The 21,930-nt window shown below is 42.3% G+C and overlaps 1 long non-coding RNA gene across 1 annotated transcript in view; it reads right to left on the minus strand.

Annotated features, from left to right (window-relative positions):
- LOC145546965 (uncharacterized) overlaps window positions 1-21,930 on the minus strand; it is a 473,665-nt gene that overhangs the window by 444,462 nt on the left and 7,273 nt on the right. The window contains exon 2 of the long non-coding RNA XR_014083422.1: window positions 3,584-3,774. This is a non-coding gene — a long non-coding RNA (uncharacterized LOC145546965). The remainder of the gene's footprint in view (window positions 1-3,583; window positions 3,775-21,930) is intronic.

Genomic DNA, 21,930 nt, shown 5'->3' on the forward strand with positions numbered 1-21,930 from the left:
TCACTCTCTGCCATAAGGGTGGTGTCATCTGCATATCTGAGGTTATTGATATTTCTCCCGGCAATCTTGATTCCAGCTTGTGTTTCTTCCAGCCGAGCGTTTCTCATGATGTACTCTGCATATAAGTTAAATAAGCAGGGTGACAATATACAGCCTTGATGTACTCCTTTTCCTATTTGGAACCAGTCTGTTGTTCCATGTCCAGTTCTAACTGTTGCTTCCTGACCTGCATATAGGTTTCTCAAGAGACATGTCAGATGGTCTGGTATTCCCATCTCTTTCAGAATTTTCCACAGTTTATTGTGATCCACACAGTCAAAGGCTTTGGCATGGTTAATAAAGCACAAATAGATGTTTTTCTGGAACTCCCTTGCTTTTTCGATGATCCAGTGGATATTGGCAATTTGATCTCTGGATCCTCTGCCTTTTCTAAAACCAGCTTGAACATCTGGACTATACAGTAGAAGTGATAAATAGATTCAAGGGATTAGATCTGATAGAGTGCCTGAAGAACTATGGACAGAGGTTCGTGACACTGTACAGGAGGCAGTAATCAAAATGATCCCTAAGAAAAAGAAATGCAAAAAGGCAAAATGGTTGTCTGAGGAGGCCTTACAAAAAGCTGAAAAAAGAAGGAAGCTAAAGGCAAAGGAGAAAAGGAAAGATATGCCCATCTGAATGCAGAATTCCAAAGAATAGCAAGGAGACATAAGAAAGCCTTCCTAAGTGAACAATGCAAAGAACTAGAGGAAAACAACAGATTGGGAAAGACTAGAGATCTCTTCAAGAAAATTAGAGATACCAAGGGAACATGTCATGCAAAGATGGGCACAAAAAAGGACAGAAATGGTATGGACCTAACAGAAGCAGAAGATATTAAGAAGAGGTGGCAAGAATACACAGAAGAACTATACAAAAAAGATCTTAATGATCCGGATAACCACAATGGTGTGATCACTCACCTAGAGTCGGATATCCTGGAGTGTAAAGTCAAGTGGGCCTTAGGAAGCATCGCTATGGACAAAGCTAGTGGAGGTGATGGAATTCCAGCTGAGCTACTTCAAATCCTAAAAGACAATGCTGTTAAAGTGCTACACTCAATATGCTAGCAAATTTGGAAAACTCAGTAGTGGCCACAGGACTGGAAAAGGTCAATTTTCATTCCAATCCCAAAGAAGGGCAATGCTAAATAAAAAATGCTCAAACTACCACACAAATGCACTCATTTCACATGCCAGCAAGGTCATGCTCAAAATCCTCCAAGCTAGGTTTTAACAGTTTGATCACAGAAAAAGCAAGACAATTCCAGAAAAACATCTACTTCTGCTTCACTGACTATGCTAAAGCCTTTGACTGTGTGGATCACAACAAACTGTGGAAAATATTTAAAGAGATAGGAATACCAGACCACCTTACCTGCCTCCTGAGAAACCTGTATGCAGGTCAAGAAGCAACAGACTCGGACATGGAACAACAGATTGGTTCCAAATTGGAAAAGGAGTACTTCAAGGTTGTATGTTGTCAGCCTGCTTATTTAACTTATATGCAAAGTACATCATTCAAAATGTTGGGCTGGATCAAGCACAAGCTGGAATGAAGATTTCCAGGAGAAATATCAATAACCTCATATATGCAGATAATACCACCCTTGTGGCAGAAAGTGAAGAGGAACTGAAGAGCCTCTTGATGAAGGTGAAAGAGAAGAGTGAAAAAGCTGGCTTAAAACTCAACATTCAAAAACCGAAGATGCGGCATCCAGTCCCATCACTTCATGGCAAATAAATGGGGAAACAACGCAAATGGTGAAAGACTTTATTTTCTTGGGCTCCAAAATCACTGCAGACAGTGGCTGCAGCCATGAAATTAAAAGACGCTTGCTCCTTGGAAGAAAAGCTATAAACAATCTAGACAGCATATTAAAAAGCAGAGACATTACTTTGCTGACAAAGGTCCATCTAGTCAAAGCTATGGTTTTTCCAGTAGTCATGTACGCATATGAGAGATGGACCATAAAGAAGGCGGAGTGCCGAAGAATTGATGCTTTTGAATCATCGTGTTGGAGAAGACTCTTGAGTCCCTTGGACTACAAGGAGACCAAACCAGTGAATCCTAAAGGAAATCAACCCTGAATATTCATTGGAAGGACTGATACTGAAGTTGAAGCTCCAATATTTTGGCCATCTGATGAGACGAGCTGACTCATTAGTAAAGATCCTGATACTGGGAAAGATTGAAGGTAGGAGAAGGGGACGACAGAGGATGAGATGGTTGGATGGCATCAGCGACTCAATGGACACGAGTTTGAACAAGCTCCGGGAGATGGTGAAGGACAGGGAAGCCTGGCGTGCTGCAGTCCATGGGTTTGCAAGAGTTGGACATGACTGAGTAACTGAACAACAACAGGAGAGGAAGCAAGAGGCTCAAGCCTGTGGTAGGGGAGAGCAACTGGGCCCTGCAACAGACTCTGTTGACTGTGCCCTGGTATCCACCCTCCTCTTTCTTACTCTAAGAAGCCCAATTCTGTCTGGGTGCCATTTTCCCAAACTTCTTTGCAGTAAAGCATGGCCAGGTGACACAGTACTAGCCAATCAGATATAAGCAAAAGTCTGCTAGAGATTTCTAGGAAATGTTTTACTTCTGTGATACAGACTTCATCTTCTTCTTCCTTCCTTAAGTGCAGACTTGATACCTAGCATGCAGTAGCCAGTTTGTAACCATGAAGCAACAAGCTAACAGGCTAAGCTAGGTTATCAAACAAAAAGATAAAAAAGCCCTAGAAGTACACTGTCCAATAAATGGCCACTTGTTACATGAGGCTATCAAAGAACTGAAATGCACGAGTTCACATAAACATGCGCTATAATTGTAAAATACACAGTGAATTTTGAAGAATTAACACTCTCAAAATGTAAAAATGTCTTAGTGATTTTTATACTGATTGCATAGTGAAATGAAAGCTTGAGGATATGTGGATTAAATTATATTATTAAAATCAATTTTAACCTGTTTCTTTTGCTCTTTTTAACATTACTACTAGAAATACTAGACATTTTAAAATTACATATGCAGCTCTCACTATATTTCTGTTGGACAGTGCTGCCCCAGAACATGGATATCATGGAGTCATTGCACAACTCTTGCTTGTAAGAAAAATAAAGCCTTATTGACTTAAGTTGCGGTAAGTCAGGTTCTCTGTTTCTTGCAACCAAAAGCATTCCTGGAAGATATAAGAATCCTTAAGGTAGAATTTTCAGAATGGGTGGCAATTTTTTAAAAACGTTTAAAATTTGGGGAACCCAGAGTAGAGAAGATGTGTAAGTTAACTGCAAGCTGGTGAGGTACAGAGGAGCAGCAATCAGAGAGAAGCAGGGACAGAGGGGCATGTCCATGTATTAAAGGAGCCCGGTCGGCACCCTGGATCTCCATGGCTCCCAGGTTGTCAAGCAAGAGCATCCAAAATCTCACCAGGGCCTGAATGGTGCTTGGAAATAAGCTGAGAGAGGAAAAAGAACAGTCCAGAAAAAAAGATCATCTTTCAGCGCAGACAAGAGACCACTACAGCAGAAGGACATGAGAGACTCACTGCTTTGGGTGCGTGTTGAAGATGAGGCCCCATCTCCAGAGAGATCCAGCATTAAGAAACCAGGTGGAGCCAAGCCAGCATCTTCAGGCTGACAGGTGGGCAGAGAAACATCTGATGCAGGATGTCATGGGCAAGGTGAAAAAGTAGGCATCCCCTTCCTGTTGCTGGTAAAGTGGCATTTACACAAACTCCTGTTAAATCAATTAAACAAAGAGGCCATTAGACTGATGTGGCTCTAAAGTCCTGGTGGCCAATGTAAGCAAACTAAAATCTAAGCCTATAAATGCCTCATGGTTACAAAATCAAAACGCTATGGACAGGCAATCACAAACAGCCATCTGAACTTTAAGCTATAATCAAATAACTTCCTTCCTTTGCTTCTGCACCTTCTCTGTACATCTATCCCCTGGCTTCTGTCCACAGAGAACTCCTAACCACTTTCTGCTTGGCACTGCCCATTCGAATCAGTTTTTGCTCAAATAAACTCTTAAAAATGTTTAACATGTCTCAGTTTTTCTTTTAACACTCCCTAAGGGTTAGTGTCAACTCCAGGGGTGGCAAGAGGAATACAAAGAGGAAGCAATCCTCAATCTGAAAGAACTTTCTTTAACGCTCAAGTGACTGAGAAACCACTAAAGTCAATTGGGTTCATCTGGAAGCAACTAAGAACCATTTTCTGTATCAGGCAGAATGGGCAGAGATGGACTCTGGGGGTGGGAATATGGAGCTAATAATCAAAAATTGAGTTTTAGAAAATAATTAAGTCATATTTCTAGCACACCCAATTTCTGTAGCCTTGGTATATGATACCCGCTACAGAAACATGCATGTATTCACACACACACATATTGAGTTTTGCATATTCTAAACAAAAATAGAACTGTACTGTACATGCTGTTTTATAATCTGCTTTTCTGGTTTAATAACACCTGGAACATTTTTACAGGGACCAAATTTTCATGCCATGTCGAAATGTACTCAATCTCTGGGAGACAGCATTTTCCAAAGAGGCCTCAATAACATCTCCCATCCCATAAGCTCTTCTGCAATGTGAGCTGGCCACTCCACCAACAGGAATTGGAAACTAATTCCCCCTCCTCTTGACTCTGGGCTAGCCTTACTGACAAAAAGTCGTTAGGCTTGCTGACAAAGGTCCATCTAGTCAAAGCTATGGTTTTTCCAGTAGTCATGTATGGATGTGACATTTGGACTATAAAGAAAGCTGAGTGCTAAAGAACTGATGCTTTTGAACTGTGGTGTTGGAGAAGACTCTCGAGAGTCCCTTGGACTGCAAGGAGATCAAACTAATCAGTCCTAAAGGAAATCAGTCCTGAATATTCACTGGAAGGACTGATGCTGAAGCTGAAACTCCAATACTTTGGCTACCTGATTGGAAGAACTGACTCATTGGAAAAGACTCTGATGCTGGGAAAGATTGAAGGCAGGAGGAGAAGGGACGACAGAGGATGAGATGGTTGGATGGCATCACTGACTCAATGCACACGAGTTTGAGCAAGTTCCAGGAGTTGGTGATGGACAGGGAGGCCTGGCATGCTGCAGTACATGGAGTCACAAAGAGTCAGACATGACTAAGTGACTGAACTGACTGCCTTAGTGACTTGTTTACACCAATAGGATATGGCAAAAATGACTGTTTTGTGACTTCTGAGACTACGTCAGAAAAACCATGCAAGGCTTCCCTGGTGGTCCAGTGGTTAAGAATCCACCTTGCAATGCAAGGGACATCATTTGATCCCTGGTCTGGGAAGATTCCACATGCCACAGCACAACTAAGCCCCTGTGCCACAACTACTGAGCCTGCACTCTAGAGCCCGGGAGCCACAACTACGGAGCCTGTGTGCAGCAACTACTGAAGCCCGAGCACCCTAGAGCCTGTGCTCTGCAATGAGAGAAGCCACTGCAATGAGAAACCCCCACACCTCAATGAAAATAGCCCCCACTCACTGCAACTAGGGAAAGCCCGCATGCAGCAAGGAAGACCCACCACAGACAAAAAAAATTACATAAATAATAAAATTTAAAAAAAGAAAAGCCACACGGCTTCCCCCTGGCGTGTGTGTTCGCCATCTGGATGCTCTGTCTTGGCGCCACTCACTCTGCTGCAACAAGCCCAAGTCTCACGCGGAGGCCGAGTGTAGGGGCTCCAGGCGACAGCCTCAGTTAAGTCCAGGTCAGGCACCAGACGTGTAAGTAACAAGTCTCCAGCCCCTCACCGATTGAGTCATCCTTAGCTATTCAAGTTTTCCCACCTGAAGCCCCAGACACTGTAGAGCAGAGGCAAGTGATCTCTACAGTCACACTGGATTCCTGATCCACAGAATCTGGGAGCATAATAAGATTTTTATTTTATGCCACTAAGTTTACAAGGGTTTGTTCTGCAGCAATAGAAAACCAGGCCACAGATCCAACAGTATCCAGGGGGTCTATGGACAAAATGCTTATGTTCCCCCCAGAATTCATATGTTAAATCCTAATCCCCAACGTAATAGGATGAGGAGGTGGGCACTTTGGGAGGTGATTAGATGATGAGGGTGGGGGGTCCAGGAAGGGGAACACATGTAAACCCATGGCTGATTCATGTCAATGTATGGCAAAAACTATTACAATATTGTAAAGTAATTAGCCCCCAACTAAAATAAATAAATTTATTAAAAAAAAAAAAAAAGATGATGAGGGTAGTGCTTTTATAAAAGAAACCGCAGGGTTTTCCCTGGTGGTCCAGCAGTTACAACTCTGTGCTTCCACTGCAGGGGGCATGGGTTCAACCCTCAGTTGGAGAATTAAGATGTCTTAACCCTAACCAAGACCCTGCATGTCTTGTGATGCAGCAAAAAAAAAAAAAAAAAAAATAGATAAGACCACAGATAGCTCCCTTGCCCCTTCCACCATGTAAAGACACAGAGAGACAACAGCCATCTATGCACCAGGAAGAGAGCTCTCACCAGACACCGGATATGCCACAATCTTGATCTTGGACTTCCCAGCCTTCAGAACTCAGAGAATTAAATTTATATTGTTTATAAGCCACCGAGTCTATGGTACTCTGTTATAGCAGCCCAAACTGACTAAGACACAGGGAAAACCTAATGTTGCCAGCCTAAAACTAATTAACAAAACAAATTCTTTATAGACAACTAAACCAGTACAATGAAAGCCAAGTCCCAATTTAATGTTTTAAAATTATTTCTGCTACCTTTCCCCTTGGTCAGTGTATAGCTTCATCATGTGTGGCTAATGCACATTACATGTCAGGCCCTTTACTAAAGCACCAAACACACTTAAACCTTTCATTTAATTCACAAGAACCCTACTTCATTTCCATTCACAGATGACAAATCTGAGGCTCAAAACAGTTAACTCAGTTAATACATGGCTGAGATTTACATGCCAAACTTCTGGCCCCAAAACAATGCACTCTGCCCACTATCCTCTAAGAGAGTTAGTGAAAGTGAAGTCACTCAGGTGTGTCCGACTCTTTGCAACCCCATGGACTGTAGCCTGCCAGGCTCCTCCATCCATGGGATTTGGAGTGGGTTGCCATTTCCTTCTCCAGGTGATCTTCCCAACCCAGGGATCAAACCCAGGTCTCCCGCATTGTAGGCAGATGCTTTTACCGTCTGAGCCACCAGGTAAGTCCCATGAGAGAGTTAGCTGTGTAGCAGATGCAGAAAAGCTTACACATCATAGTAAAGCCATATTTTTACCACTCCCCAAATAATAGAGGGAGGATTTCAGTGAAATTTGGTCATGGAGAGGATTCCAATGCCTCACCCCTAGTTCCTTTTTGTGATGGTGTACTCTCACAATGCATCCACTCCTCTTTTATTTCACTGAGATGTTTAGATAAATTAATATTCTTTTCTCAGCCAGTTTTTCGTCAAACCTGTTAACATATACACAGATAAGAGACTCCCTTCACCAAGAAACACCAAACATAACACTATCAACAACAACAACATGCATTTGGTTGTTCTTCTACTTTGATTTTTAAGAGGGCATATGCTAACTTATGGGGCCTCCCTGGTGGCTCAGACCATAAAGAATTTGCCTGCAGTGCAGGAGACCGGGGTTTGATCCTTGGGTTGGGAATATCCCCTGGAGAAGGGAATGGCTACCCACTCCAGTATTCTTGCCTGGAGAATTCCACGGACAGAGGAACCTGGCAGGCTACAAGTCCATTGGGTCCCAAAGAGTTGGTATGGCTGAGTGACTAACACTTTAGTGACTTTCACATGCTGACTTATAACTGGCATTTTGTGAGAAGTATAGCGGTGGGGGAGATATAAGAAAATAGAATAATAAGCATTTCTACTTTATCGGGACATTGGTACTAACCCCTGTTGGTTGTTTTTTTATAAACTGGGAAAAGGGGATCTGAATAAAACACTGAAACTAATGCCTGGGACAGATACTATCAAATGGTTTCTCTAAAGATTCACTCTTATATTCTCAACTTTGATTGTCTTTACATCAACAATTATATGAACTTGCAATTAGCGAGTGTTCACTCTGCACCAGCACTAGGTTAAATGCTTTAAGTTTCTCTTCATTTAACCTTAATAGCACCATTATGATGTCATCATTATTATTATCTGTATTTTACACATGAGGTCAGCCATGAGTAGCTGACCCAAAGTGAGCTTAGGGGAAGCTGTGCAGCTCCACTTGGACTAAGGTCCATCTGATTCCAAAGTCCATGGCGCTTAGCCCTGTCAATCCTCTTTCCACTTGGCATATGCCCTCTTCAGGGTAGCCCAGCGTCTATTTTACATTCTTTGCAGGTTTGGCATTTTATCCACGTTATGAGCACCACTCTCAAAAGTAGAAATCAGAAACTCACTTCTTGGCCTCTCTTGCAGCTAGGCTTGCTGACGTGTGACATAGGCTTTACTGATCAGATACACCCATATGTAAATTCAACTTGCAGAACAATAGGAGGCAACAGGTAGTGTACAGGATTATTCTGAGGAAGGTGGAGGTGCCCAGCGTGAAGGCTGCAGATGTCCCAGTGCGGGTGCTCCAACAGGGTCTTCAGTGGCTGATGCTGTGAAGCAGTCTTCAGTGAAGTCTTTTGTTTCTGGTTGTGTGGCCACCAAATCTGACTCTGACCCCCTCAGAGTTTCTCTGAGCTATCAATTAGACTTTAATAAGTTATGTTCGTACTGAAACTGGCTAGAGTAAGTTCTGTTACATGGGACTAAAAACCCAACTTGGCACAATTCCTTCAGAACTTCAGAACAAATATTTCAAAAGGAACTACTATAGCTGTTTGTTTGGTTTTTCACAAGCTCCAATCAATTTTATTATTAATGATTTATTTTAAATGCACACAGCTTTTTTTCTAAGTGGGTGAGTCTTCAAATAATTCATCAAAAGCAGCAGGACTGGCTACCCTCCTCAGCTATGTAGAGAGGTCTACTGACTTTTTCACCAACTGAGAACCATTTCTTTCAAAATTAGAAATTCCCCTCAAAACTTGAAATGTCCTATTTTCCCCTTTGGAAGTATTTTCTTTCTTTTTTGCTATTAATATTAATGTGATATACCTGATTCCAGCTGTGAATTTAATCAAACTCTTACTCCATTGTCTTTATTCCTAAAGCCAAACTCTGAAACTTTCGCTGATTCTGCTCAGATATTTCATTCTTATAAAATATAATTCTTATCTTCTACCCCTGTTTTACTGATGGATTGATCACTGCACCTTAAATGATGTTACATAATTTTGAGACATTCAAAACACTTTTAACCTGATTTGCCTATTCACTGTCACCTAATCAAGTCTTTAATGGTATATGTGGTGAGCTTATATCAGAAACAAGGCCAACAATGTTCATTGTCTACTTGACAGCTCTCTTTCTTTATTACTTGCAAAACAACTGTATCAGAGTTTGGGCAAGAAAACAGAAGCAACCCTAAGGTACACAAATATAAACATGTTAACAGAGGGAATCAGAGGTTTATACAACCAGAGTTTAGGCTGTGACGATCAGGGGAGAAGCCACTGGAAGCAGTGCTTCACAGGACTCCATCTGCAAGCCATGGCTTTAATACCAACTGCTGAAGGACCTGAGGGCCACCTCTAAGAGCTGAGAGCAGTCCCCAATGACAGCCAGCAAGCCAATGGGGATTTTAGTTCTGCAGCTGCAAGGAAATGAATTCTGCTAACAATCTGAGGGTATGTGGAGACAGAGCTTTCCCCAACCAAGCCTCCAGATAAGGATACAGTCAACCCACACCTCCATTTCAGCCTTACCATATCCTGAGCAGAGGAGCCAGCTAAAACGTGCTGAATTCCTGGCCTGTGGAAACCATGGGATGATAAATGTGTGCTGTTTCAGGCTGTTACATTTATGGGAATTTGTTACCTGGAGGTAGAAAATGAACACACCAACCATGGCCTGATGTGTGGATGAGCTGAGGAGATTCCCTTTACCTTACAGAAGGAGTCAGTTTTGATATCCTCTAGAGCAGGGGTTCCCAACCCCCCAGCCATGGACTGCTACCAGCCTGTGGCCTGTTAGGAATCAGGCTGCAGGGTGGGCTAAGCATCATCTGTATTTACAGCCACTCCCCATCACTAGCATTACCACCTGAGCTCCATCTCCTGTCAGATCAGAGGCTCCCACTGATTCTGCATTATGATGAGTTGTATAATTATTTCATTATATATCACAGTGTATTAACAACAGAAATAAAGTGCACAATAAATGTAATGTGTTTAAATCATCACGAAACCATATCCGCCCCCCCTACAAAACTGGTCATGAGTACCAAAAAAGGTTGGGGACCATTGTTCTAGAAAGCAGGAGAGGGGCCATACAGGTAGGAAAGCATGAGAAAGAGAAGACGTCCATCGCCTGACTATGTTCCTGCAGATGTCTGTTACCTGACCTAAACTACTTACAGCTCCACCAGATGGTCCAACTGTGGCATGTCCTGTGGTTCCTGGAACTCATTCTTGATCTGACCCTTGACTTTTCAGAAGGAGCGCTTGGGTTCTCTCAGTTGCTGAAACCAAACCTGACCGGGGGATCTGTTCAGCTTATCTTCTGAGACCCTGCCACTATGACTGCGCTTGCTACTCAGCTGTCAAAAATCTGAACAATATATTGCCTAAGGATACATACAGGTGGTAAACATATAAAGCAAATCAAGGGGAAATTACCCCCCAAAAATCAGAGTAATGGTTATCTGCTGAGGAGGAGGATGAAAAATGATTAAAGAAGAAAACACACAGGGAATTTCAAGTCACTGCACGTTTCATTTCTTAACCCAGGTAATGCAAGTATCATTTTGTCATTATTCTTTAAACTCTCCATATATGTTTTATACAACCTTCTGTGTATATTATACTTGCTACATAAGTGCTTAACAAAAGTAGCATTATTATAAAATGAACAGGTGTAAAGACATGAAGTTAAAGATTAAATTTTCATCCTGACTGCTTTGCCCTTAAATGTCTTTTCCTAAAATTTACTAAAATGTTAAAAGTACTGGTTGTAGGAAATTGTTGTTGTTGTTGTTCAGTCACTCAGTTGTGTCTGACTCATTGCAACCCCATGGACTGCAGCACACCAGGCTTCCCTGTCCTCCGCTATCTCCCGGAGTTTGCTCAAACTCATGTCCATTGAGTCAGTGATGCCATGCAATCATCTCATCCTCTGTCATCCCCTTCTGCTCCTGCCTTCAATCTTTCCCAGCATCAGGGTCTTTTCCAATGAGTCGGCTCTTTGCATCAGGTGGCCAAAGTATTGGCAGGTTTAGCATGAGTCTTTCCAGTGAACATTCAGGGTTGATTTCCTTTAGGATTGAATGGTTTGATCTCCTTGCTGTCCAAGGGACTTTCAAGGGTCTTCTCCAGCACCACAATTCAAAAGCATCAATTCCTTTAGGAAATGGAATCCCTAAAATCCAGGAATCCTTTAGAGTTTCCATTATGAGAAAAAGGTAGAATATTTGATAAACAGGATTAGACTGGATTCATATCTGTGATGTTATGATTTGTACATTTCTCATATTTATACACTCATATATATTTATACATTTCTCATATATGATTTATACTTTTCTCAAGTATATTTCCCAAATACATTTGGTCTTCATCCACAATTCCTGGCTCACAGTTTCCCAAACCCTTGGAATTACCTGAGCGGTAAGAGCAGTGGGATATTTGATCTCTTGTCCTCAGTTCTTGAAAAGGGGTAGGGAAGGTGGTTTCTGGAGTCCACCCAAGAATGGGGGCTGGCTGTCAGGAGATCCAACCATGTGATTAGAGGGTTGGAGCTTTCAGTCCCACCCCTCAACCTCCAGGGAAGAGCTAGTGGCTGGAGACTGAATCAACCAACAATGGCCAATGATCTAGTCAGTCCTGTCTGTGTAATGAAGCCTCCATAAAAACACAGAAAACCAGGGTTCAAAGAGATTCAGGGCTGATGAACAGGTGGAGATTATGGAGAGAGGCACTCCGGAGAGGGCATAGAAGCTACAAGTCCTTTCCCCATACCTAGCCCTATGGATCTCTTCATCTGGCTGTTGATTTGTATCATTTAATATTCCTCATACTAAACTGGTAATATAGTAAGTAAATAGATTTTCCTGAGTTCTGTAAGCCACTCTAGCAAATTAATTAAACCTGAGGAGGGAATCACAGGACCCTCCAATTTATAATAGGTTGATTGGAAGCACAGGTAACAACTTGGACTTGCATCTTGTGGGCCTAAGCCCTTTATCCGTGGAATCTGGTTCCATCTGCAGGTAGATAGTGTCAGAATTGAGTTGAATTCTCAGACACCCAGCTGGCATTCAAGAATTGCTTGTTGATGTGGGGAAGCCTCTACACACACACACACTAATATTGGATCTGGGAACTCTTTTGGAATACCTCAAACCTCCCATTAAAATAAACTCCAGGTGGACCAAGATATACATGTCAAAAAAAATGAAAACCTTAAAGTACAAGATGAAAATACAGGAGCATTATCTTCCAATCTGGGAGTAGGGAAAGCCTTGGTGAACATGATACAAAACACAGAAGCTATAAAAGACAAGCTAAGTCTAAAATACATTTTTAAAATTCTGCCCAGGAAAACAAAAAACACCAAAAACAAACTCAAAAGACATGAAAAACTGGGGACAACTATTTGCCTTCCTACAAATCCATAAGAAAAAGACCAATAACACATTTGAAAATGGGCAGAGGATATGAACAGACACTTCCCAGGAAAGAAATTCCAAATGGCTTTTAAATATATGAAAATAAACTCAACCTTCTCCATAAAAAGGGAAATACAAATTAAAACTACCAGACTGGCAGATACAGATTTTGATAACACCATGAGGATGGAGGTTAGAGAAACAGATGCTCTCACATATTGCTGGTGGGAGTGTAAACTGGCTCAATCCCCACAGAGAACAATTTGACAATATCTATCAAAATCTAAAATGCATGTTTTGGCAGGCACTATGAGTTTACACCCTAAAATCATTCCTCCATGTTCCCTGCTAACAGAGTCCAGGTGCTCAGGTGGCAATGGGCCAAGCTCCAAGCACTAAGTTTATTTGTTGATTCATTCATAATTATTAAGTGCTTACTCTGTATTAGGCACTGTTCTGGGGATACAATATTGAATGAAGTCGACCAAACTTCAGCCTGCATCATAACCCTGCACCTACTGATTGAAATTCTGGAGAATGGGAGCTGTGGCATTTTGATGTATATTTCAAGTAATAGATAACCATATAATTTTTCATCCAAATCAAGACATTTTTGAAAGCAAATGACACACTATAAATAAAATGCACTGGGACAAATGGGAACAAACAAGGATAGTTCCAAGCAAACTGGGAAATATGGTCACTATTAGTAATTGTGAGATAATGAGGCTGTCACCATCATCTCAGTTGCTGTTCACCAGGAAACTAAGAAAAGTAGGATGCAAACTAGCTCTGGAGAAAGTACGAATGACAGATACATATGAAAAGACACTCAACCTCTTTAATTATGAGGAAAACTGGAATTAAGTCAATAAAGAGATGCCTTGAGAGAACTTGAAATAAAGGATGTAGTCACAAGGCTTTCAAAACATATGCACCTTTGGGTGATTTGAAGTTTCAACGCAGTATGTAATTTTCCAAGCATATATCTCCAGACATAAAACAGATTAAATAAAACATACTGCTAAATTAAGGAAAAGCAGTAATAAACTAACAGATTTCAGTTAGTAAAAACAGCTCAGAACACTAGAATACTAAAAACCAGTATCGTATATGTATGGCTGAGTCCCTTTGCGGTCCACCTTTTTTCATACCACAACATTTTTAATCAGCTACACTCAAATACAAAATTAAAACTTTAAAAAAAAAATCAATACTGTAATCACTAACCATTTTTGCCAGAAAGTTTTCCAGAATATCTGTAACCCAACAGGGATGAGAAACACTGGGAAACAATGGCCAGAGTGTTTCTAGAGAAGCTTTCTTAAGGGAAAACTTCAAAGGGGGAGTTTGCTGGAGTTGCCTCTCCTCAGGCTCCAGCCCTGAAAGTGGCCATAATGCCCAGAGCTGCAACCATAAGGTGATGATCATGAAAATGTTACATTAACTGTTGACCAAAGCCACCTGTCTTGGCCAGGCTCAGTAATAACCTCTTGCTTGACTTGTCTCACAATGGTAGGTTCCAATAAGAAATAGGGTGCTGGTGCTGAAAACTAACGGGGAGAATTCAGGAGGGCCAAAAGAAAGAGATGCCAGCCCATAATATCAGTTCAGTTCAGTCACTCAGTTGTGTCCAACTCTTTGCGACCCCATGAACAGCAGCATACCAGGCCTCCCTGTCCATCACCAACTCCCAGAGTCCACCCAAACTCGTGTCCATTGAGTCAGTGATGCCATCCAACCACCTCATCCTCTGTCAGCCCCTTCTCCTTCTGCCATCAATCTTTCCCAGCATTAGAGTCTTTTCAAATGAGTCAGCTCTTCACATCAGGTGGCCAAAGTATTGGAGTTTCAGCTTCAGCATCAGTCCTACCAATGAATATTCAGGACTGATTTCCTTTAGGATGGACTGGTTGGATCTCCTTGCAGTCCAAGGGACTCTCAAGAGTCTTTGCCAACACCACAGTTCAAAAGCATCAATTCTTCTGTGCTCAGCTTTCTTTATAGTCCAACTCTCACATCCATACATGACCACTGGAAAAACCATAGCCTTAACTAGACGGACCTTTGTCGACAAAATAATGTCTCTACTTTTTAATATGCTGTCTAGGTTGGTCATAACTATCCTTCCAAGGAGTAAGCATCTTTTAATTTCATGGCTGCAATCACCATCTGCAGTGATTTTGGAGCCCCCCAAAATAAAGTCAGCCACTGTTTCCACTGTTTCTCCATCTATTTGCCATGAAGTGATGGGACCGGATGCCATGATCTCCGTTTTCTGAATGTTGAGTTTTAAGCCAACTTTTTCACTCTTCTCTTTCACTTTCATCAAGAGGCTCTTTAGTTCTCCTTCACTTTCTGCCATTAGGGTGGTGTCATCTGCATATCTGTGGTTATTGATATTTCTCCCAGCAACCTTGATTCCAGCTTGTGCTTCCTCAGCCCAGCGTTTCTCATGATGCACTCTGCATATAACTTAAATAAGCAGGGTGACAATATACAGCTTTGATGTACTCCTTTCCCAATGTGGAACCAGTCTGTTGTTCCATGTCCAATTTTAACTGTTGCTTCCTGACCTGCATATAGGTTTCTCGAAAAGCAGGTCAGGTGGTCTGGTATTCTCATCTCTTGAAGAATTTTCCAGTTTATTGTGATCCACACAGTCAAAGGCTTTGGCATAGTCAATAAAGCAGAAATAGATGTTTTTTGGAACTCTCTTGCTTTTTTGATGATCCAGCGGATATTAGTAATTTGGTCTCTGGTTCCTCTGCCTTTTCTAAAACCAGCTTGAACATCTGGAAGTTCACGGTTCACGTATTGTTGAAGGCTGGCTTGGAGAATTTTGAGCATTACTTTGCTAGCATGTGAGATGAGTGCAATTGTGCAGCAGTTTGAGCATTCTTTGGCATTGCCTTTCTTTGGGATTGGAATGAAAACTGACCTTTTCTAGTCCTGTGGCCACTACCAAGTTTTCCAGATCTGCTAGCATATGGAGTGCAACACTTTCACAGCATCATCTTTCAGGATTTGAAATAGCTCAACTGGAATTCCATCACCTCCACTAGCTTTGTTCATAGTGATGCTTCCTAAGGCCCATTTGACTTCACATTCTAGGATGTCTGGCTCTAGGTGAGTGATCACACCACCATGATTATCTGGGTCGAGAAGATCTTTTTTGTATAGTTCTGTGTATTCTTGTCACCTCTTCTTAATATCTTCTGCTTCTGTTAGGTCCATACCATTTCTGCCCTTTATTGAGCCCATCTTTGCATGAAATGTTCTCTTGGTATCTCTAATTTTCTTGAAGAGATCTCTAGTCTTTCCCATTCTATTGTTTTCCTCTATTTCTTTACATTGATCGTTGAGGAAGGCTTTCTGATCTCTCCTTGCTATTCTTCGAACGCTGCATTCAAATGGGTATATCTTTCCTTTTCTCCTTTCAGTTCAGTTCAGTTGCTCAGTCGTGTCTGACTCTTTGTGACCCCATGAATTGCAGCACGCCAGGCCTCTCTGTCCATCACCAACTCCCGGAGTCTACCCAAACCCATGTCCACCAAGTCGGTGATGCCATCCAACCATCTCATCCTCTGTCGTCCCCTTCTCCTCCTGCCCCCAATCCTACCCAGCATTAGAGTCTTTTCCAATGAGTCAACCCTTCCCACGAGGTGGCCAAAGTATTGGAGTTTCAGCTTCAACATCAGACCTTCCAATGAACACCCAGGATTGATCTCTTTTAGGATGGATTGATTGGATCTCTTTGCAGTCCAAGGGACTCTCAAGAGTCTTCTCCAACATCACAGTTCAAAAGCATCAATTCTGCGGCGCTCAGCTTTCTTCATCGTCCAACTCTCACATCCATACATGACCAATGGAAAAACCATAGCCTTGCCTAGATGGACTTTTGTTGGCAAAGTAATGTCTCTGCTTTTAAATATGCTATCTAGGTTGGCCATAACCTTCCTTCCAAGGAGTAACTGTCTTTTAATTTCATGGCTGCAGTCACCATCAGCAGTGATTCTGGAGCCCAAAAAAATAAAGTCTGACACTGTTTCCACTGTTTCCCCATCTATTTCTCCTTTGCTTCCCGTCTTTTCACAGCTATTTGTAAGGCCTCCTCAGACAGCCATTTTGCTTTTTTGTATTTCTTTTTCTTGGGGATGGTCTTGATTCCTGTCTCCTGTACAATGTCACCAACCTCCATCCATAGTTCATCAGGCACTCTATCAGATCTAATCCCTTAAATCTATTTGTCACTTCCACTGTATAGTCATAAGGGATTTGATTTAAGTGATACCTGAATGGTCTACTGGTTTTCCCTACTTTCTTCAATTTAAGTCTGAATTTGGCAATAAGGAGTTCATGATATGAGCCACAGTCAGCTCTTGGTCTTGTTTTTGCTGACTGTATAGAGCTTCTCCACCTTTGGCTGCAAAGAATATAATCAATCTGATTTCGGTGTCGACCATCTGGTGATGTCCACGTGTAGAGTCTTCTCTTGTGTTGTTGGAAGAGGGTGTTTGCTATGACCAGTGCGTTCTCTTGGCAGAACTCTATTAGCCTTTGCCCTGCTTCATAATACGTCTTGAAGCAAAACTAACCTGGAAGAATTCACGAAGAGCCAAAAAGAGGGAAGACTCAGGTTCAATCTCTGGGTCAGGAAGATCCTCTGGAGAAGGAAGTGGCAACCTGCCTCCGTATTCTTGCCTGGAAAATCTCCATGGACAGAGGAGCCTGGTGGTCTACAGTACATGGTGTCACAGAGAGTCAGATATGACTGAGCGACACACACATACAAACTTATCGATCCTTACACACTTAAAATTATTGTCTGTATTGGTTGGTTGGTTGATTTTTGGTGGCTTTTTTTTTTTGGTTGGTGACTTTTTAGTGGAAATATACTTTGAAAAATACATGTAATTTGATGAAAATGCCATACAAAGAAGTAAATTATAGACAAAAAGGACCTTCAATATCAACTTTCACATTACACTGACAAAGCTTAAAGTGGCAGAAATCATTATCAGCAGTCAAGCCCAGGTATTCAGACCCCCTTCATTTAATTTATTTGCACTCAATTCAAAGCACTGATTTATGTTTTAATTGTAGATAAAATGTGACTTTCTTAACGCGGGAGACCAGGGTTCCATCCCTGGGTTGGGAAGATCCGCTGGAGAAGGAAACGGCTACCCACTCCTGCATTCTTGCCTGGAGAATCCCATGGACAGAGAAGCCTGGTGGGCTACAGTCCATGGGGTCGCAAAGAGTCGGACACGACTAAAAATCTAACACAACACAACAAAATGGGACTTTCTTCGTTTTAGACCCCAAACACCTGTGAGGAATGCTTTGAGAATTTACGTTATCGTTTTTTAAAAAATCCCAAATGCCGGCTTTGTTTTTCAAAAACCACTTTCCACACCTATGGTTTCAAAGACTAAGCCTGCCAAGCTTGTTGGCCTGCGAGTCCTTCCTCTAAGATCCCACACGTCTCGTCTGCCGCCCCGTTTCTGGGGAGAGCGCCGCGTGAAATGGCCGTGATCTTCGCAGGTTACTGTCTGGCTATACCTCACTGGGACACCAGAGGGCGCGCGGAGGGCTGGCACTTGTTTTTCTTTAAATTCTGAATCCAAGTCCGCGCAGAAAATAACAAAAGGCTGGGAACACAGCGGCCAGCAGACAAAGGGACCAAGAAAAAAAGCCGCATGCCCTGTTTTACTGGCGTGGAAATCTGCTTCCTCATCCACCCACCCCCCTCAAGGAACTACATATAAACAACTAACGCTGCAAAATAATGAAATCTTGGACTGACAAGGACAATCAGAGAATGGATTACTCACCCTAGTTCTAAGAAAGACTATCACCAGGTGTGTGTTTGAGCCTTCTGCTTTGCCTAATATTAGTGACTACCATCCCACTCCCCGCCCAAAATATTTGTTTTTCTGCGTTCATGAATAGTACACACACATAGCAGAAAATTTAGAAAATACAGAAAAGAAAAAAAGAGATCAACAACATACTCTAACTTGGATACAATTACTTTGAACATTTTCACATATTCTTTCCAAACTTTTTTCAATATTTAGAAATGGATGGAAAAATAGTACTCCATGTAATTTTGTGCTGACTTTCTTCTCTTTTATTATATCATCAACTTCATTTCTATCAATAAATTCTGATAACATAAACTTACGAATCTCATGAGTGAATCACAGAAGAATAAGGAATGTAAGGGCTACAGCTTTTTCCCCAAGATAGCACCTTGAATGTCAAACCCAAGTCATGCATATGAGGCAGGAAGTTTTCTGTTGCTTTGCATTTAGAAAACAGGTAAGACTAAAGCAAAGAAACTGAAACTATTTCATCCCACCCCACATAATGAACTTGTCCTTCCCAGTTGTCTGAGGACGAGTCCAAAGGGCCAGGGGAGAGAGTGGGTCACCAAGACCCATGGTCCTGCCGGTGGAGCCAGTACATGCCTTAAGGTCAGACAGATCAATCTGCACAGCTACTAACCAGCAGGTCAGCAGGTGCCCAGTTGGCCCGGAAAAAGTCGCAAACAGCAAGCTCAGTGACCTTGAGTCTTGGGGCCAGGGTTAGCAAGTGTCTTCCTCAGAGATGGGAAAGGAAGCAGAGACCAGTCTGGGCAGATAACCACCAGGGAGGTGATGCCAAGATCCGATGCTCTGGAACAACTACCCCCCACCCCTACTTTTACACCTAATCACTCAGTTCTCAGATTCCCTAGCATTAGTACAGCAAGGGAAAAAAAGGGGTAGGAGCAGGGGGGGGCGAAGAATGGTGTTCTCAGTCCTGGAGCTCTCTGGACCTCGGTCTCCACATCTGTAGAAGTGAAAGGGAAGAAAAGATCTAAGGTTCCTGCCAGTCCCTCAGAGTCTGTGATTTCTCACCATCCCCAACTGTGCACGACAATGAGATAAAGATGGTCCCTGCCCCCTGCAACCCAAAAGCAGCAGCCCCTCTCTTCCCAGGTGGCACAAGTGGTAAAGAATCTGCCTGCCAATGCAGGAGATGCAAGACACACAGCTTCAATCCCTTGTTCAGGAAGATCCCCTGGAGTACGAAATGGCAACCCACTCTAGTGTTCTTGCCTGAAAAATTCCAAGGAGAGAGGAGCCTGGAGAGCTACAGTCCGTGGGGTTGCAAAAGAGTTGGACACGACTGAGCATGTATGTATACGTATGTATGTACAGATCCTCACAAACTCCTTCACAAGTTCTGTGCTTTAGCACTTAGTGTTTTTGCCTTGCAGAAGTGCTGGAAAACATTCCTCCTTTTCTTTCAAAGTTCATCATCCTTTGCACACCCAGCTAGGTTTTTTCCAGGCACCTGAGGCAGAGGTACTCCTTCCTTCGCTGTGATTCCGTACTATTTTGCACATACTTTCATCACTTTCTACCTGTGTAACCGTAGCTTTCCTATGTCTGTTTCTTCATCCGTAAAAGGGAAGAATTATTGTACCAAACTCAAAGAACTGTAATAGGATTAAATGGCTAACAGATGTAAAGCACTTAAAGCAGAGCCTACACTTAACAGGTCTTAAGAAGCATCACTACGAACAAAAGCTAGTGGAGGTGATGGAATTCCAGTTGAGATATTTCAAATCCTAAAAGATGATGCTGTGAAAGTGTAGCACTCAATATGCCAGAACACCTGGAAAACTCAGCAGTGGCCACAGGACTGGAAAAGGTCAGTTTTCATTCCAAACCCAAAGAAAGGCAATGCCAAAGAATGGTCAAACTACTGCACACTTGCACTCATCTCACACGCTAGCAAAGTAATGCTCAAAATTCTCCAAGCCAGGCTTTAATAGTATGTGAACTGAGAACTTCCAGATATTGAAGCCGGTTTTAGAAAAGGCAGAGGAACCAGAGATCAAATTGCCAACATCTGTTGGATCATCAAAAAAGCAAGAGAGTTCCAGAAAAACATCTATTTCTACTTTATTGACTATGCCAAAGCCTTTGACTGTGTGGATCACAACAAACTATGGAAAATTCTTCAAGAGATGGGAATACCAGACCACCTGACCTACCTCTTGAGAAATCTGTATGAAGGTCAGGAAGCAACAGTTAGAACTGGACATGGAACAACAGACTGGTTCCAAGTAGGAAAAGGAGTACATCAAGGCTGTATATTGTCACGCTGCTTATTTAACTTATATGCAGAGTACATCATGAGAAATGCTGGGCTGGATGAAGCACAAGCTGGAATCAAGATTGGTGGGAGAAATATCAATAACCACAGATATGTAGATGACACCACCCTAATGGGAGAAAGTGAAGGAGAACTAAAGAGCCTCTTGATGAAAGTGAAAGAGGAGTGAAAAAGTTGGCTTAAAACTCAACATTCAGGAAAGTAAGATCATGGCATCCGGTCCCATCACTTCATGACAAATAGATGGAGAAACAGTGGAAACAGTGGCAAACTTTATTTTTTGGGGCTCCAAAATCACTGCAGATGGTGACTGCAGCCATGAAATAAAAAGATGGTTACTCCTTGGAAGAAAAGTTATGACCAACCTAGAAAGCATATTGAAAAGCAGAGACATTACTTTGCCAACAAAGGTCATCTAGTCAAGTCTATGGTTTTTCCAGTAGTCATGTATGGATGTGAGCGTTGGACTATAAAGAAAGCTGAGTGCCAAAGAATTGATGCTTTTGAACTGAGGTGCTGCAGAAGATTCTTGAGAGTCTCTTGGACTGCAAGGAGGTCCAACCAGTCCATCCTAAGGGAAATCAGTCCTGAATGTTCATTGGAAGGACTGATGCTGAAGCTGAAACTCCAGTACTCTGCCCATCTGATGCAAAGAGCTGACTCATTTGAAAAGACCCTGATGCTGGGAAAGATTGAAGGTGAGAGGAGAAATGGAAGACAGAGGATGAGATGGTTGGATGGCATCACCGACTCAATGGACATGAGTTTGAGTAAACTATGGAAGTTGGTGATGGACAGGGAGGGCTGGTGTGCCGCAGTCCATGGGGTCACAGAGTCGGACATGACTGAGAGACTGAACTGAACTGAACTGAACACTTACCAGGTTCTCAATGCGCCTGTACTATGCCTCCACCATAGCACTTAACAAACTATTACAACTATCAGTCAAAGGGTCTACCTCCCGCATGATTGAGTTCCTCAAGGTAGGATGTGAG

The sequence above is a fragment of the Giraffa tippelskirchi genome, chromosome 4 (genome assembly GCF_054371585.1).
Source record: "Giraffa tippelskirchi isolate mGirTip1 chromosome 4, T2T-mGirTip1v1.2.pri, whole genome shotgun sequence".
NCBI classification, from domain to species: Eukaryota; Metazoa; Chordata; class Mammalia; order Artiodactyla; family Giraffidae; genus Giraffa; species Giraffa tippelskirchi.